The sequence below is a fragment of the Apteryx rowi genome, unplaced genomic scaffold (genome assembly GCF_003343035.1).
Source record: "Apteryx rowi isolate R43461 unplaced genomic scaffold, aptRow1 scaffold_274, whole genome shotgun sequence".
Taxonomy (NCBI): Eukaryota; Metazoa; Chordata; class Aves; order Apterygiformes; family Apterygidae; genus Apteryx; species Apteryx rowi.
This window is the reverse complement of record NW_020449130.1, coordinates 882,467-894,871: the sequence shown is the minus strand read 5'-3', so window position 1 is coordinate 894,871 and position 12,405 is coordinate 882,467. Positions and strand designations below refer to the sequence as shown.

Here is a 12,405-nt window from a genome sequence, read left to right as displayed (position 1 = left end):
TATCATTAGTACTTTTAAAAAACATTGCTTGAGACTAATATTCTTGATTGTTAAATAAATTAAATTGATGCTATTACACATCATTTAAAATACCCAGCATCTTACGCCATCAACACACTTTTAGTCTAGCTGTAGATATTTACCCACAAAACCTATTGCTTTTTTGACCTATAAAAGCAAAGTAAAAATTCAAAGAGAACAAAATGGTATTTCTGTATTACCTCTTTTGGTTTGCAAAGAAGTTTACATCAGGCGCTTTCTCCTCTAAAACAATTACTAAGGTTATCAGGACAAACATCAGGAAGGTGACTCAAAACTACACTATGTGAATGTGTTTAGAAACACACTGTGTAGTTTAGAAGAAAAGCATTTATCAAAATAATTTTTACAAGTTATGTACAGATACACTGAAATATATATATACATGCATATATAAACACATTTATGCATCAATGACAGCATTTCTAAATATTCTAAATATAAAAATTTGTTAACTGTCTGCTTTTAATGTTTATATACTGGAAATACAGAACAAGTATGTATACATGCATATATGAATGAGCAGTAAGAAAGCAGAACCCTGAATTATAACATGAAATTAAAAGTTTCCTGTCAGTTAACTGGCAAACAGAAAGATGCTATCGTGGAATTGGTTAAATTTTGTCTTTTGTACAGGCTCCAAATTCAGATGACCTAGAATGGCATCACTTTTCATTACAGCAAAACCAGCAACTTCCAGTTAGCACAAACGGACAGAACTGGGGCGACTGCTTCTTGCCTTGCTGAAACACCACAGAAGGACTTCTGGGTTGATTTCAGAAGTTACTTACACCTTCCTGAGATGGAGTCCCAATTTCATGCTGAAGACGCATGCACTGCACTGAATTCACCCAAGCCTCAGAAACTGCAGAAAAATGCACAAGTAATAGCAGTAAAATGAAAAAGATCATCAGGGAACCAAGTTGCAAAGAGGTGGGAATGTGAGTTCACATAGATCCAGAAATACTCATTTCTTTTTTTTCCCTGATCTAAACATTTACCAGCCTACCTCCCAAAATTTTATGCTGTCCTCTGACACTCAAGTGCCTCCTACCAGATCTTTAGCTTTACAGTAAGGCCAGCATTTGTGTATTCAGAAAAATGGCAGAGTCCTTGAACCCCATTCATTTCACCTACCCAGAATGCTGGAATATGCACTATCCTACTTAAATATTCTACTGAGATGTTTTTCTTGCATAGGACCAGTTCTACTGACCTTCAAATCACTAGCAAACTCCATCAGTTTTGATGAGAGGATGAGTTAAAGAGCCTTTACAAAGACAGAGCTATTTATAGTGATAAAGAGTAACTACAAGTAAGAAATACTGATGGGTTTACTTTATAAAATCTATGCTTTGTTGTTATAATTATTGCCCAGAAAATCAAGATAAATAAAAATGGTATGATGGAATACTTAATGTACGTTTCAATAATTTTAAATAGAGATGCTCACAGATACGACTGCTTTCTTTTGAGGCATTTAATTTAGTCTGTGCTTTGGATAAATGGGTTGAAATTATAAGCAATCATGAATTCCTAGGCATTAGGAAAGCAAAGGTTTTTGAAGACAAATGAGTGTGTTCAAAAGGAGGAGGAAATTAAGCTTTAATACAAAGTGATTCAACACTGGCTTACTGCCTAGTACGCTGAAGAAATATTAGAAGGATCTGGGGTTTTGTTCATTTTGGATACCTCACTCCACAGGTGTTTATTCCACAGTTTGTAAAAATGTTTGCAATACACAACCTAAAGGACAAATATTTCTTCTTGGAAATAGTTGCATATGTACATACGCCAGCCTTAACATCAATGTTGCAAATGACTTAGATGCCTTATCCTACTGAGTATGTCTACTTAATCTTTTCTTGAGCGGACAGTCTCATTTTTTACTTTTATTCCCAAACTGTTAGAAACTGCTGCACTAGTACTGCATCAAGCCCCAAGTAAATGCACCCTTTTTGTCTGAATTTACCAGGTCAGACTAGGTCCTCTGCTAACCATAGCTACATCTTCCAGTTCGTGGCAGTACAGACAAGACAGAGCTTGTGCCTGCTTAGAAGACACCGGGTTAGAGAAGAGGAGCAGAAACTGGAGCTTGCTACTGTCTAGCTTCAGGACAGAAGCAGGGGGCACGGCTCATGGGGGCCTCCTCCGGCTCGCTGAAAGGAAGGAAAAAAGGTCCAATTCCAACTGCACCACGATTGCCCAGGCAGGAGGAATAAGTGGAGGAATAAATGCAGGAAGGAAGGAGGAATAAACACAGGACGAAATCAAGTCCCAAAGCTCCAGCCTCCTCCTGGATCCCCGGTTGCCCAGTACTGAGTGTGGGCTGGCAGCACCAAAGGGACAGCAGTCAAAAGGGAAAGCCAGTCTAGGTTATATGTATGGTTTAAAAGAAGAGCAAAGCTAAAATCATGACCATTATCTCTGGCAGCTCAGCTTAAAAAGAAAAAAAAATAGATGAAACAGGACAAAATAACTTTTAAGCTGTGAAAACACTCAATATCTTAAACGGCAAACATGTTAAAATAATGTGACTAGCAAACTTAGTTTGCTCATATTTTAAACAGTCATCTCTGAGCTGGAAGAACAAAAGGCAGAATTTCAATCCAAATGAAGTTTGAAACAATCACATGCAGCTGGCATGAAAGTGAGTGATGCCTTAATATGGAGTTTGGGCAACAATTTTTATTCTTAAAATATATAAGAAATCAAAAACTAAAAGGGATATCTATTTCAAAAATAAAATCTTTACAGAACTGTATTACAGAAAATCTTTACTTCATTACTATTTGTGGTGCCCCTTGCTTCACATAACATTTCCATTCTATTGCTTCCTCATGGAAACAGCAGATGTGCTGTATTTGTTTTAATTCCATGTACCTATGAACCTCTCTCGGCTAGAGCTACTGCATTAGCTGCAAATCCATTTTCTTCTTTTGGAACAGGGATTCAGCAAAAATCCTTATCAGTGCCATGAGGCAGTTCACAGTTGCTGAGTCTTATGAAAACACTAATAATTATTTATTAAATCAGATTAAACACAACAAAATGAAGAAAAGATGGCCGTTTCTTCCATTTCGCATGCAACTCATAGAAAAGAAAAAAAAACTGTTTAGTACATCCTGATTTCCTAACCAGTCTCCCTCCTCTTCTCCCTTCTTCCCCTCCTCTCACCCCCCCCAGCCCTGGAAACTGGTTAGGTTGAACCATTGCACATGCAACACCAAGTAGCTTTAAGACAAATTTGGAATGCACTGCTTTCCTAATCAGTCAATGAATGAATTGGCAAGGCTGGTCCTTTGTCTTCTTTTTCTTACAGTTATACCAATGAAATAAATTTAAATCTTATGGTATATCACATCAGCTAGGTCATATTACGTAATTACATTGACTCCGTTGCTGCACTCACTAAATCTTGCTGTGTCACTTCATGCGGATTCATGACAATCCTCAAAGTATCCTATAAATTACAGTAACCACTTAATACAGCCAGAGAGTACTACATTCAATAATGAAATGCTCATGCTTAAGCAATAAAATCAAGATTAAATGTGAAACCCAAAATAAAACAAAAACCCAGACAAATTACTTCCATATAATTCAATTATTAACTCTAAGTTAGACAGTACAATTCCCTTTATAGCAAGTGCAATCATGTCATTAAAGTAACCTGTCCACACACAGATCGTAAAAAATAAGCGCCTTTCTTATTTACCTCAAGGAGAGACCTGATTCACTACCCCTCCCACCGTAAAAGAGGACCAGCTTAGGCCTCTTCTGAAAGCACCATCTTCTTACTTAGTAACTCATGTAAAGAAAAAGAGTTTAAAAATCATTCTGCTATTATTTGACAAACTAGTTAAAGATAACCTTCCCATTTGGATAAAATCTGTCATCATTTTTCTTGACGAAAATAACCATTCTCTCACTTCCTTTTTGTTCTCATTAGAATTAACGGGCTTGCCGGACTCAGCAGTAATTTCCCTGATTCTCACCCAAAAACTAGGGCCAGAAGTGAAGAGCCCTGAGATCATACCTCTGGCTAACTAAATTGGTCTGTTTTGCTGTAGGAAGAAATATAACTTCCACTATAAATTTATAATATGAATATTTCTTGAAAATAACATTAGCCATTTAGAAGAAAAAACATAGATCACAGTATGAGGAAAATCAGGGTATTTTCTTTTTTAAAAGCTCTCATTAAAAAAAAGGCTCTTATTTTTCCATTTCAAGTCACAAACATTCTGTTCTGGAATTGAATTTGGATTTTTTTGTTAAAACAACCCCCAAAACTCAAAATTAAGCTAATTTGAAGCTTTAGTGAAGCACAGACTGACCTGTAATGCAAAATTACAAAAGTTTGGCTTGGCAGCAAAATCAAGCAAATTCTTAATCTTGGGTTTTCTTATGATTTAAAATTGGAAAAATAAAATAGGGATAACTTTCAGATTTTGAACTGTATCTTTCTGACAGAACATGAAACACAACAACTTCAAGGTGCCAGAAAATAAAGTGTATGAGGGATTATAAGCGTTGGGCTTTATAGATGGCTTCTCCTTTTTCCGAGGCATTGGTAGCTGTCTTGTAGGTACCTATATCGTAAACCATAAAGCAGGTATGCAGAAAGAAGAAACAGGTTGAACAGAGAAAATGAGAGGAAAGTGAAATGTAAGGAAAAAAAGGCAAATATCAATATGACATACTACCAGTACTGTCTGCTGAAATAAAAATGCAGAATTTCTTTTTAAGCAGCAATGAAGCAAATAATCACTTACATATTTGCACTTTGTTTCAAAGGCCAGAAAGCAGAATGAGCATAATGGGAATTTTAAATGAAGAATGCTTTACCAAGGGTGAGGGAGAATCCTCTACGGACACAATTAACAGAATTGGTTTAATACACTTAAAACTTTTAACCTTTGTGGTCTTTGAAGCGGATGAAGGAACTGCATCTATTTCAGGTTTGTATAAAAGGGCTATACTGCCCTGAAAAGTTTTACAGTGTTGCAAACTAATGAAATAAATTACTGTAATTTGGTTAGATCTATATTCATTAACCATATTACCCACCAAGGGAATGAAGACAAATTTTAATTTTACTAATGTATTTCACTGCAGCGTGACTCTGGCACTCTGTGAGTAGGGGTCCTGTCGCGCGCTGCTCGTGGCCTCGCCGGCGCCCYGCTCCCGCGGCCGCGCCAAGGCAGGAGTGCCGCGAGGCCACCGCCTCGCGCAGCCACGCTCCGCTCTGGCACCGCGCACGCCCGGCTGCCAGGGCACCGCACAGCGGCGCCAGCCAACGCGTCACCAAAATACAGAGAGCAATGCTGTTAGAAACCATGCAAACAGAACCGACTCTCCCCCCCCCCAAAAAAAAAAAAAAAAAAACACTGACAGAAACCGTTAAATAAAAAGTAGAGACAGAGGAAAACGATGCAAGACATCCAGCTGGGATACAGCGTTATGGATGTCTGGACTGAAAAGAAAATGTTCTCAAAAATAAACCTCTTCACAGAGTGAAGAGAGAAAAAGCAAACAAGTTTTTAGAAGAAGAAAAGGAAGACCTGAAACATCCTCCCAGGCCCAGTAAGGGATTTTTCAGCTTCCCTTATCTTGCCTGCTATCATAGAGAGACAGCAGGCAAACACAGCCAGAGGTAATGCCGTACTGTGAGATACTGAGAAAGATATTTAGAAAATAGTAGCAAAACTAACCACAGTAATTTATTTCAAAGTTCTCACAGCCCCTCCATACGCAATTTAAGAGAATGTTATTTACATTCCTGGTACCATAACTTAACTACCATTAGCTACCATAGCAACAGGATTATTTAAATAGTTCGGTCCGAATGGGCAGGAGAACAGCAGTGCAGCGATCCCAGCTAGTCTAAAAACACCCCGCAGGCCCAGCGAGCCTCTTCAGAAAGGCTCTGCAGAGCAGAAGGTTTGGGTTTTGTAAAAATCATCTTGTATATTTTTTTAAGTTTTGGACTGTAATGACCTCTCAACCTAGAGCTACATTCTGCCACTGAATTCGTATCTACACAACAGCACGTATCTGAACGTAGGCTGTAGCCCCCAAACTGTCTCACCTATTTAATACGCAGCATGAAATGACAGATTATTTTCAAAGGAGAACAAGATAGATGCCAGCATGAAACATTGTTTATAAAAACTGCACTACTCCTGCTGTCCCCAAGCAATAAAGCTGTTTATTCCAACCTCCTATCTAATATAAACTGAAACCCTCAGCACCAAGAAAAGCTAAGAGCCATTCATGGCTGCAAGACAAATAAGAAAAAAAATCTCTTTCCAAAATATGCAATTAAGGTCATGTCCAAGAATGTCTGTTTTGCATAAAGATGCACAGACTTCTACATTTCATGTTAATTTTTTCTTAAAACTATCACATACAACAGTTTAAAATTTGATTCTGTATCTGCACATACTGATGCATTCAGCATAACAATAAGCCTTTCTCTTTTTAAGTGTTTCTGTGGTCAGACACACACATTCAGAGAATATTTTTAAAATATGCATGTTAGTATATTCACATTTAAGTTATATACCAAAGAATGCACAGATGTGAAACTATTCCAGGCAGAAAATAGAGTTTATAGAGAAATCAGAAATAGATCAAGTTAGAACCTGAAAAACAAACTGGAAATTAAATATGGAAGGTTAAATTCAGAAATCTGGATCTGAAGCAGTTTAAGTTCAAAGCTGGACTTAAATCTGGACAAGGCTGTGTTTCCGAGACGCATGTGTCGCTAGAAATGCATAACCTCTATGCCTATCGTACAAGCTTGTTTTATCCTCTCATGCCCTTTTTTCAAGCACTGGGACCCATAGGGCAGAATTGGCTCAGGCAGGTTTCCCAGATGGAGGTGTCTCTGTGGGACCAAGGCACCTAAACACCTTTCCGGGCCCTACGCAGCTGAGAGGCTCAGTGGAGCCCAGCCTGGGAACGACCCAGCTGACCAAGCACGTGTCCCGGCTCTAGGCAGGCCTGAACAGCTCTCCAGACTGCGGTACTACACACTGGGAGCTTCGGCATTTATATGCAGATACTCACACTGTAAACACCTAAATACAGGTTTCTGGAGCTCACTTGGTACAGTATTTTCCTAATGCTATAATAACAACAACAACAACAACAACAACAACAACACAGCCAAGGGAGGACACTGACACTGGTCAATAGAATAATCTCTCTATCGTGATCCTGTACAGATTAGTGATACCACTATATTCTTCTGGGCGGTCAAAGGCTGTAAGAAATTCTTTAGCAATTAAAGGTTTTGGCTGTATAATATGTGCAAAAACACCCCAAAGGTGTGATTAGTCATTAAAGAAAAAAAAAAAAGAGAGAGACAGACAAGTGGAGAGTTTGAGATCAGAACAGCCTCCACCCCAAGACCTTCCCCCATCCCAGTTTAGGAAGCATGGAAATTGCAGACCTTTACGTTGTATAGTCAAGGTAATAATAAAACATAAAAACAAAGGCAAAAATACACCTGTCAGACAAGGAGAAATATAGAAGAGGCACACCAGTGAAAATTAATATATCTACATACATTAGACTCTGCTGCTATGACACATCCAGAATGCCTGCTCACATTAATACTATGCCTTAAATGCATTCCAAAAAAGAGGAAAACATGCAGAAAATAAAAAAGGAGCTCAAATACATGAGCTATGTTTCTACCTCCTATTCTTTAACATTAAGGCATAAAATAGATGCAGGGTTTTTGTTGTTAAATGAAAAACTTGACAACATGGATGAACTGAATATGGGAAACCAAAAGAAATTAGTGATTTAAATTCACCAATTTACCTCACAGATTTTAAAGCTCTGATTTTTTTTTCCACTGACAACTCTGAAATGCACTACTTTATGGCATCTGAATGTTTTTAAATGGTATATTTAATCAAATTAAAAGCAGCCTTTAGTCTGTGGAAAATAAAGCTGAAGGGAGGTACTGAATGCTTGGAGAAATAAGTCCGTAGTGCTATTTGCACTTCAGATCTCATTGTTGAAAAAGGAACCAGAGAAACTGCACAAGATTAGGATTTTATTTCACCATGGACAGATGTCATGAACAGGAATAACTAACAGGAAGGAGGCAGCAATATGGTGAAAACGGCGTTCTGCAGAGTGAATTTCTGCTCAGGAAGATAGCAGTAGTAACCAACTTCTCTTCCCATTTCAGCATACAGTTGAGCTGCTTTCATTTCTGACTTTTGCTAAATGCTAGAAAAGCTCATAGGATTTTAGGAGTCATACCTGCTCTTCAGTAATAACCATGAAATTTTATTTCATCTCCTAAATTTAAACCTTTCTTAATTTCAAAAAGGTGATTGGTGTTGCACTATAGTAAACTGCTGTAAGCTGCTTAGCATTCTGAATAATAAATTATCTTGCTTTCATTTGCTAACAAGTTTACTTATATGCATATATATATTTACGTATAGTTTTAATTGAACCTATATCTTTATCGTTGCAAATCTTATCAGCTGTTCCTAACTTAAGCAGGGGAGAAGCAGAATTCCCCGTTCCTGCTGCTCTCGGCCCTTTCCCACCACACAGAACAGCAGGGTGCTCTTACTCCTGCTGCCGAAATAGGCCTCTCCAGCAGAGCAAAGGATATACTGTTTCAGCTCCGGGTTTTCTGAGTGCTGCCAGTTTCAATATTTGACTAATGAAACTGAAATGACCACCCTAGAGAAGCCTTCTGTGCGTTTAAACTTAACAAATTGGTGAAAAGTTTAACTCTTTCATTCATTGCCTTTTCATGTCTCCCTGCTCTCAAGCAGCGTGATTTCAGATTTGGTCAGACCCTGAGCAACTCTTGAGGTCAACTGAGGAAAAAGAAGGTTGCTCAAATAAAAGTGCTGTTACCGTGTCTATGAATAAATCTGGGGAGAAATGCAAGATTTTTCAACTAATTCCTCAAAGCTTGGTTGCTGTGGAGGAAAAGAAAGTGCTGTGAAGTAGAGGGAGGATAACAACAACAAAAAAAATTTTCCTTTTTAAAGGATTTCAGAATGAAATTAAAGTTTGCAAATTTTGTTCCTAATAGTTGCTGATCTCTAAGAGAGAACTAGTGAAATAATTGAGCAAAACAGCAAGAGTAAAAGTCTTTTAACTTTCTAAAGGCATTCTAAAACCCTATTTGGAATTTTGTTTTATAATGGTAAAACAACGATTTTTGGTAGAAACAGTTTCACATAACTTACTTTGTGGGCTTTAGAAATACCAAAACTTTCTGATAATTACACTGATCAGTTTGCCCCGTGGATAACCAGAGGACTTTGGAACTAAATTGTGAGCAATCCATAGGCAGAAATATCTAACCAGCATATAGAACCGTAATGTCTTAAAGGACTCAGAAGGCAGAATTAATCTTTTCCATTCCTTTGATGCATCACTCTAATTTAGCAGAGCACTCTAATTTAACAGAGTAAAGCACAATAGATAGGAGCAAAACCAATTACTTCCAGAAATTTTCACAGGCTTCATGCCTTCCTTCATTTTAAGGCCCTAAAACCTTGACAAGTCTAGAGGATAACTATTTCTTTAACAACTGCTAGAATATATCCAACTCTATGCCCTTATTAGCCCCTGCTCTAGCAGCCTATAATGACTTCCCAGAAATAAGGTATCTTGCTGTTTCAGTCGCAGAACAAGCTGTGATGTTGCAGTGATTATAGCTTGCTCTATAGCTCTGCTTATGGGAAATGAGATGTGGCCCACATAAAAATAGCTGCGCTTCTTCGGCACATCACACCTCCAGTCCTCAAAGCACAGTTCCAGGGAATGTTTATCTATGTTAGACACTGACAAAGATCATCCTGGAAATTTCTTTCTCCTCGTGTTCAAAAGGCCAGAATTTGCACAGCAAGCTTTGAAAGCAGCATCTCCAAAAAACCTTCATCCAACAGCAAGCCTCTGGAGTCTGCAATATGAATCCAGTGTCTTCTACTACTGTCTAGTCCACGAAGCCATACAGCCAGATTAGACCAGGACTATTATCCCTGATATCAGCAATCAGTTCTGCCCTAGTGGTTTCTTGGCATTGTCATTGCCTTGCCTTCTTGCCAGACCTACTGTCTGCTACTTTTTATAAACATACGGGTACGGTGCACAACTCATTCCAGCTCCCCTGGCACAATCCTGTTGAATACACAGGAGTATGACTGGAAGTTGCTAAATGAATTGACTATGCCAGATTAGTAAACTACACTGCAGCCTAATTATCTGAATTTCTCTTTTTCGCATGTCTTTTCGGGTTACTCATTTCCACTGACAGTATTTCTATGGTTTTGAACACAGAGGTTCAGTAAAGTGGCAAATATAGAGAAGATAAGGCAAATGATGTAAAAAAAAGTTATGTGCAATCTAAGTACTGAAATGGATGGGATACTTATAAATTCAAAAATATTTTTTTTGAGCAAACAATGTGCTTAAAGCCATGCACAATAAGATAAGACAGGACTTTTGTCTCTGGCACAATTATCTATTTGTAGTTTCAACAACAGGTACCATATAAGCATAGAACCTGTTGTCTTGTCACTTGTCGTAGGGAAAGAACAAAAATGTCGTTAGGTTCTGACATTTCTAGTTTGCTTGTTGTCAAGCATTCCAGAAAACTCTGATAAATTAAAAAAAAAAAAAGTAAACAATAAAAGAGAGAGGCTTATCCAGTGAAAAACAAAAAGCTCACAGGTGATGCTGAAAAAGATGTTAAGAGTTAAAACCCCCCAAAAGAACCAAGAATACTTCTATCTGTAGCTACTCCACTCTCTGCCAGGCCCTTCCAGCCCTTCCCTCCGCAGAACTGTGCTCCATTCCCTTCTCAATATGGGCTTCCTTCTGCTGCTCATACCCTGGTAAACAGGTTTCAGTCTAATTAATTGTCCTGCTGATAGGAAACCACAAAAGGATCCTGGTCTTCCAGGTACATGCAGACTCATCAACAAATTTAATGAATGAATGTGCTCTCTCTCACTCTCAAATACAATGAAACAAACAAAACAAAACAAAAAATCCCAGAAAACTTGCTCAGAAGAGAAAAGAAATTTGCAAGCTCAGATTTCAATCCGTTAACTAAAATAACAAATACACTTTGAGACTCTCACTAGTGCCCAATTATTTACCTAACTGATGAATAAACTCATCTAGTTAAGTTGTCTGGAGACCAGAATCACCACAAAACTTAATACTTCTTTGAAAAGTATGGATGTTCATATATTAGAATATTCACATAGCCAACATTTTCTAAGATCACTATTAAGATCCCTTATCCAACTTCTTCTGCTGAGACAGCAGTTTCATTAATTACCACAGTGAAAATCTAATGATGCATGAAAGTACGCCTCAAAAAAATCACACAAACAAAACTGTAACAGGAGATGGCTCAAATCTGGGCACCAGCTTTACATTTCAATATATATGGATACAGAGACAGCAGCTAAGCTCATCTATACTAACCCTACCCATCTTCAGAGGAAAACGGCAATGGAATTACCACTACAGTTTCTATCATTAAATGTGCAGAGAAAAATATACAGCTATCAAGAACAGATTTTTTTCATAAACCACATGAACTGAAATAAATCCACAGCCAATTATAAAATAAAAAAAAAGTTAATAGCTCACATTTGGTTTGGTTTTTTATAGAGTGTGATATTTCTTATGTTCCTGTCTAATTAAGAAGGTTGAATAAAAAATATTTGGAATATCCTGCCTTTTGGTGATGCTGGACTTCAAATATTAATACAACTTTTGTGGGTGACAGAGAGCAGTCACAAAATATCAGCCCAGTTCTGGATTCTAAAACTTCCCCTCCATCCACTAGACATGGCCTAAAAAGCTCAGCTTGTGTCAGATGCTAAATTTCACTTCAAATCTCCTCTTTACAAAGCAAATCATGTTTTTAGACACTACTGCTGTAAAATACAAAATTTGCATATTTATGTTCAGTGCAAAACCTCAACATTTTCATGTCATGTTGTATGAAGAAGAAAAGCAGGGTAATAATCCTACATATGCACTATTCTATATATAGGTTTTCTGACATATTTGTAGTCTTCATAGTAAAGATGCATTTTCATTATAAGTTTGAAGAAACTTCTTGAAATATTTGAGACACATGAACATATGAAATGATTGCTAGATAATCTTAATTTTAGACCTTTAACTCTTCATGAATCCCAGTTTATTAATGAAGGCAGAAAACATAAGCTGGAATTATTTAATGTCTCAGAAAAGCCCACTATTAAAAGTAATATAAATGTAGTAGTAATAAGCATGATAGCAATCTCTTCAGGTTTATAATTAATATATAAGGTTAAGAATAAA

The 12,405-nt window shown here is 37.5% G+C and overlaps 1 protein-coding gene across 1 annotated transcript in view; it reads right to left on the bottom strand.

Moving 5' to 3' along the window:
* The window catches only part of PARD3 (par-3 family cell polarity regulator), a 519,789-nt gene that overhangs the window by 248,897 nt on the left and 258,487 nt on the right, over nt 1-12,405 (bottom strand). The window lies entirely within an intron of this gene.